Source organism: Tupaia chinensis, unplaced genomic scaffold (assembly GCF_000334495.1).
Source record: "Tupaia chinensis unplaced genomic scaffold, TupChi_1.0 Scaffold148470_1, whole genome shotgun sequence".
Taxonomy (NCBI): Eukaryota; Metazoa; Chordata; class Mammalia; order Scandentia; family Tupaiidae; genus Tupaia; species Tupaia belangeri.
This window is the reverse complement of record NW_006208319.1, coordinates 84,507-91,195: the sequence shown is the minus strand read 5'-3', so window position 1 is coordinate 91,195 and position 6,689 is coordinate 84,507. Positions and strand designations below refer to the sequence as shown.

Sequence of the window (6,689 nt, the reverse complement as noted above, 5' to 3'; positions counted from 1 at the left end):
TTGAACTGAAATACAACACTTTTTCACTGAAGAGAAATGGCATGATTGCAAATTCCTCCATGGTCTGATTCAAAATCATTGATGAAATGCTAGTTAATTTGGAGTATTACATTTGGCAAAAAAAAAAAAAAAGGATAATGATATATACTATTATTTCCTATGTTCCAGTCACAATATTACCATATTAATAAGTTTGATGGAGCCATAGTTTGAACCCATGCAGAATGACCATAGAGCATACATACACTCAAGTTTTCTCTCTGAGTCTAGCACTTCTTTGGATTCCTTAGCAAGTTGCTAGTTTTCTCCTCTGTAGGATGGCGATGACGGTAGTATCTACCTCAGAGGGTTGTCATGAAGAACGAGAGTTGGAAAAACCATGCATTCGCAGCCAGCATGGGTTACAGCGACACACTGAAAGTGTCTCATGTGGTGGCATGTGCCTGTGGTCTTGGCTACTAGGAAGGCTGAAGCAGAAGGATCATGACATGGAGAGATCTTCTATTGCATAATAACATACTACACACGCGTGCACACACACCCTCCCACACACACAACTCTCTCTCTCTTAGAACGTTGCCTGGCACACACTAGGTACTCATTACATTTTAGCTGTTGTAGTTATCATTACTGCTTACAGCAAAGTCCTGTGTTTCCAAAATCCTTCAGTCCCCATTTTAGCACGAAAAGTCCCTGTCTTTTGCAATAGTTCAAATGTATCTAGGTTTAAGAAGAGTCAGCCCCTTGTCCTGGTGCTCACTCTCTACTGTGCTGTGTCTTTTTCACTGCCCACCTCATAAGTTCCTTTTTGTCCTGGAATTGGCTTTTTATTCTTGTCAGATGCTTCAGGAATTTCAAGGCCATGCAGAGAAGTGCCAGATCCAGGTGCTTGGTCAATAGGACTTGGTGCACTCATGGAATGCCCTTTTCACCTAGGCTTCTATGCAGCCCATCTCCTGTTTTTCCCGTTTACTGCCAGGTTTTATAACCATCTCTATTTTTAAAAAGCAAATTATTGATATTTGGTGTTTGAAAATAACGGAAGGAGCTGAAACGCCTTGCCTAGCAAACAAAACCCTAGCATCTAGTGCCCCCTATTGCCTTTTCATAGGAAAGGCAACCAAATGAGAAATGCTTGATTCACAGATCATGAAATTCTGCTTATGGAGATCTAAATAGAAATCGGAATAAATACCCTAAGCTAGAAATTAGATTTGCATTTTATCTTTTGTCTTTTAACTTTTTGACTTTTTGATCGTCTACTATGCTTTTGCAAATATCAATTTTTATATTTTTCTCACTTAAACTTTGCTTTTCTAGATTTGCTTTCAATGAGTTTGCTGTGGGACTCTGAAGCCCTGAGCCCTTGGCGCGAGGGGTCAAGACGCTGTGGGCTCATTGGGCGGAGGGCGTATCGCGCCGCGGGAGGTGGCAGGTAACCGCCAGGCGGGACCAGGGGACCCACCTCACCCTGGGGTGTGTGGAGGTAAGAGAACAAGCTCGCCTAGATACAGAGCAGGCATCGTTGTAGCCAATGGGACGCCGGTGCACAGATGAGTGCCAGGCGAGTGGCCATTAAGCATGCGCGTTAGGTAGAGTGGCCCCGCCTCCGATTTGAGCTTTATAAAGTCAGCTCGCTGCGCCCCGGAACGCAGCTGGTATGGCTGAGGTGGTCGTGGCTGCTGTTTGATCGCGCTAAGACTAACGTGCCACGAGGCGTGGGTGGGGCCAAGAGCAGACACGAAGCAGCTCCCGAAGGGTGCCCAACCCGTAGCTAGACACCCCGGACCAGGGACCAGAAGAACTGTGGCGAGGACTCGGAGGACTCGGTATAGGTGTTGCGGAGTTGCTGCCAGTTGTTGGGTCGACTTTTGTGCGGTCCTGGAGCCGCGCTGCCGAGAGGGTGGGTAGTCAGAAGGAGGGTGTGCTCCCAGACCCGGGCCGAGCAAGGTCGGGGTCTGCGTCCTACCTAGTCCTCCCTCCCTCTCGGTTCTACCTCTCTCTGCTGATCCATGCATCCATCCATCCTCCCCTCCTTCCTCTAAACTGGGCACCCACCGGGTCATTGTAGACGGGGTCTTTGTCCCAGGAAGACAGTATGGGTATAGGGAAGACAGGGATATTCTGAAGCCACTGTCAATGGCTTTTAAAGTAACTTCCAGTTGTGCCAAGTGCCCAGGACTGCGGCCTGGTGAGGTTACCTTGCTCTCTCTCTCTCTCTCCCACCCCGGGGGTGCTGAGGTTGTGTTAGAGCTCTGTTAGGATCAGGGTGGACATGAGACCTTAATAAGGAAGCTGTCATGTAGATTCATGAGGGTCTTTACAGGCTTAGGATGGGAGGATGAAGTCCTTTGCTGTGCATAGTGGTTTTATTTGCAGTCCCTCTCAAACTTCTGGCTTTCTTATAAAGCTTTCTTACAGGCTCACTGCCTCCTTGTAAGACTTCTTGTCACCATTTCAGAAGATTGTTCGTTGGTGACCCGTGACCTCCCCCAAAGACTGTTTTACCAAATTTGGAGAGGTCATTGGATCCAGTAAAATTGGATCTCCGAGCTGGAAGATCAAAAGGGTTGGGATTTGCCCTCTTCAGAGATGCAGCCAGTGCGGAGAAGATAAGCGGAGTGTTTCATCAAGGTTCCCGATGCTCAGAGTTTGACCTCTAACAGAATAGCATTCCTGTATCGTGACCAGTTTATCTGAGCAGTTTTTGGCCAACTGCTCTGGAGGAAGCAGAGTTTAGGGATTTGCTCCTGTTAAGTGCAGAGTGAGAGATCTGTGGACTGTGGTTCATGAAGAGGACAGTGGACATTCAGTAGCTGTTATGTGCTTGTTTTGGACACTGCACTAAATGCTTCACGTATCAGATTAGGAAATCACCCAGAGATACTATGAGATAGGTATGTTAGTGACTGTTTTACAGAGGAAGAAACTAAGGGTCAGAGGACAAAAATAACTAGAAATGATTATATAGTGAATTGAGGGCCAGGAGTCCTTGTTATCCCCCCGCCCCCTGCCCCAGCAGCTCAGTTCCAGTCTGTCCTCTTAATCCTTCCTACTTTACTTGTAGAGGACAGAAGTCTAAGACCGGTGCCTGCCAGGACTGAAAGGAAGCTCACAAAATGGGACAAAGGCTTAGTAGGAGTGAGGACTGATTTACGTGTTTAGGTAGACCAGTTGGATTTTCAGGTTTGGAAAAAAAATGAGAAGTCACATTTGGGCAGAATATGGTATACTTGGAGGGTCAAATAGTCTGTGTACCTGTGGTGAAATCTGGGGACTGGAAGAGAAGGTACTTGCCCTAGGTAATAAGAAATGCCAGTGAGAATTAGAACCAGAGCCCACCAGACCTTCCTTTCAGAAGGAATCATTCTGGTTTGGCACTGAGAGCTTCACATCCTGGGAGACCCCATGGCCCTAGTTTTAGTGCTGAAAGTCTCTTATCCTGGATTCCTTAGTTGTGCTTTTAGCACTGAAAGTCCTGTTTCCCAGGAAACTCCTCAATTCTAGTTTAACACTGAATTATTGGGTCATTGGAAAAGTCATGATGTATTTTTCTTTGCAAAAATGCATCATGACTTTCCCAACGACCCACTAGTTTACTATCTCCAGTTTACCATCGTAGTCCTGGGCAAATCTAGATAGTTTATCAACCTACCTTTCCACTGGAACAGGTCCTAGATCAGAAAGAACACAGATTGTTTCAGAACAATCTTCTGAAATGGTCACATGCATGGGTGACCATGGCATGGACCCCAAAAAGGCCCCAGCAGTGAAGAAGGAGCCTGTAAAGAAAACCTTGGTAGGACATCTGAACCCTGAAGCTACTGAGAGAAAGCCAACTTGGTGAGTTTGGGGAGGTGAGTGTCTCCCCCTGGTGTGGTTTCTGTTCTCTACCAGCCATCTGTGGCTGCTTTTCTCCCTCCTTCCTTCCTTGACTGGCTGGAGTTCTCAGTGAGTCTTTTTTCTTCTCCTTTCTTTGGTGGTGGTGGTGGTGGTGGATTTCCTGTGTGTCTTTCAGGACCTGAGCTGGAGAAGGCACAGCCCTAAGTTTTGCCTGTGTTTCCAGATCTAGAGTAATGAACTTGTAGTGATTCTAAAGTCTAAGAAAAGACAAAGTTCTGTTTCTGTTACCTTTAAAGAAGGGGAATCCACGAAAAATATTCCATAAGTGGAATTGAGGTAAGAAGGTCTCCAGTTCCATGTACATACCCTCCTGCTTCTGGAGAGCTAGCCCTTGGGTTAATACGGCATATGGTACTGGTTGTAGGGTAACTAGTCATCCCAATTTTCATACTGAAAGTACTGTGTCCTGGGAAACCATCCCTAGAATGTGAAAAGTCCTGGATTTTGGCATTGACTATAGAAGACTGGAGGAAAAGTACAATCCCATATGGTTTTCTTGAATGTCAGATAGATTATCTATCTTCTGCACCTGCTATGGCCCACTTCCCCCTGACCTGCCACTGATGTTGGCAACCTTGTTTTGCAATTCACAATAATGGTCATCTGTGCATTGTTGCATCATTCAGGGAGATATGACTTAAGTGTTATAATCATGAATATTAAATCCATCTTGGACTTTGCCTAAGGATTAATTGTTGTGCTTTGTATCAAAATAGTAGAGTGCTAGTTTAATTTTTTAACATTGTGTCTGTTGTGACCATGTTTTTTTAAGTGGTCAGAAAACAAAAATGAGACCAGTTAAATCCAATGCAAACATGACCCCATCACCAACTGTCATTATTTTAATGACAGTTGGAAGGACACATACAACTGGTTTAGGAGGTAAATAACCAAAACAGAACATACTTCATAATATGCAAGAAAGAATTTGGGATTGAACATGGTGGAGAAGGCGATGTGAAAGCACAAGTCTGGGATGAGACAGACAAGTGCTTCTAAAACAATCAAAAGTATCTTCATCGTCCAAACAGACACCAATGTTCAAAAATAGCAGCTACTGAATTAGTTTGGGCATACATGTATTATCATACCAGGCCCTTGACTGCTATATGAAAGAGAGTAAAATTGCATTTCCTGATTCAAGGGTTACAACCAAAATATCCTGTGGGTGAAGAAAAGAGAAATTCTAATAGATGTGTTAGCCCCTTATGAGTAGAGCTGCTTTTGTCATGTCTCACCAAGAATCGTGCTTTCTATAGTACATTAGATTCAAGTTATATGCCCATCATGACAAAAAAAAAAAAAAAAAAAAAAGGGTTCCTCTAGTTCTTAGATACTTTGACTTGAACACAGTTTCAAATCACCTTCTTGGATTTTGTTGGGGACCAGCAGTTAGCATAATGGCTATGTCGCTGGACTCCCATGTAGTCAACCGTGGTTCAAGTCTTGGACCCGGTGGCTTAAACTCACAATGGGCATGTGTGCATGGGTGGCAAGATCCCAAGAGGAGAATGGAGGAGAAGGATTGTGGCATGGCCATCCCCCTTGGGGGGTGATTTCTTGCTTTCTGTCTCTTTGTCTCTCTCTGTCTCTCTGGCGAGTGCACGTGCCCTATAGCAAAAACCTCTCCAAAAAAAAAAAAAAAAAAGAAATCATCTTCTTGGATTTTGTGAGAATTTTAATGAAACTGTTGAAGTCGTTAAATATTGTTGGTATTTTGTCTAAAAACAAACTAGGCTTAGCTCATCTATCTGCATATTAATCAGACACTGCAGATGTACATTTTGGCAAATTTCATTCAATCTGTTAATTTCTTACTGAAGAAAACAAAAAGATCTTACTTGTTCAATGCCCCATACCTCTCATCCACCAGACTGCCAACAAGAGGTGTGGTTTGCTTAAATGTGACAGTGAGACTTTCATAATGAAACTCTTTGGTTACTTTTCAGTTTCCTCAAAATGTGCAGAAGCACTTTATGAGATTTCCGATGACAGAAACAGAAGGAGAAAACCTCTCTAGACATGTGCCCGCCAGATGGCCATCACTGCTGCCAGCCATAGAAAAGATGCTAAAATGTTGGCCCGCCGCAAAACCATATTTTCAAAGTGTGGGAGAAGAAGAATGTCTTCCTTTGATTGGGAAACATATTGAGAGTGAGAATGGAGAAAAGGATTACAGTAAAATAGATATTTATATGCTGTTTCTCTAAAACTGTTTGATGATATTTGAAGAGACTGGAGGGAGCTTACAGAAGGATGGACTGACTGCCTCTGAGTTGTTTGATGTTAGATATGAGTTGAGACAAAACTTCATACAATGGAAAGGTGATTCATTTTTTGGAAATAAGACTTTTGGAACTAAACAAAATGTCACTAGAAAAGGGTAGCCACATGAACATTTAACAGGACTTCCTTAATTTCCTTTCAAAAACTATAATCTGGACCCAGCAGATGATGTAACAGTTATGTTGCTGGACTCCCATGTAGTTGACCGTGGTTCAAGACATGGGCCCAGCTGCTTACAACTCGTGCCGGGCACATGTGTGTGTGTGTGTGTGTGTGTGTGTGTGCCCGCCCAAAATCCTGTGAGGAGAACAGAGGAGAATGGATTATGGAGTGGTCATCCCCCCTGGGAAGTCATTTCTTGCTTTCTGTCCCTTTGTGCCTCTCTGGTGAGTGCACCTGCCCTATAGAAAAAAAAAAAAAAAGCCCCAATAAAAAAAATATATAATCTAGTGGGATCCAACTTGGATTTCATCTGTTCAAATTACCTCTATGCTGGGGGC

At 43.9% G+C, this 6,689-nt stretch overlaps 1 long non-coding RNA gene across 2 annotated transcripts; it reads left to right on the top strand.

Annotated features, from left to right (window-relative positions):
* The first annotated feature begins 1,658 nt into the window (after positions 1-1,658).
* Positions 1,659-6,483, top strand: LOC106734094 (uncharacterized). Of its 2 annotated transcripts, none has more exons than XR_001369843.2 (3): positions 1,659-1,903; positions 3,672-3,843; positions 5,853-6,483. It is a non-coding gene; the product is annotated as an uncharacterized LOC106734094 (long non-coding RNA). The 2 variants fall into 2 exon arrangements; XR_001369844.2 differs by having other exon boundaries at positions 3,672-3,857.
* The last annotated feature ends 206 nt before the right edge of the window (positions 6,484-6,689 follow it).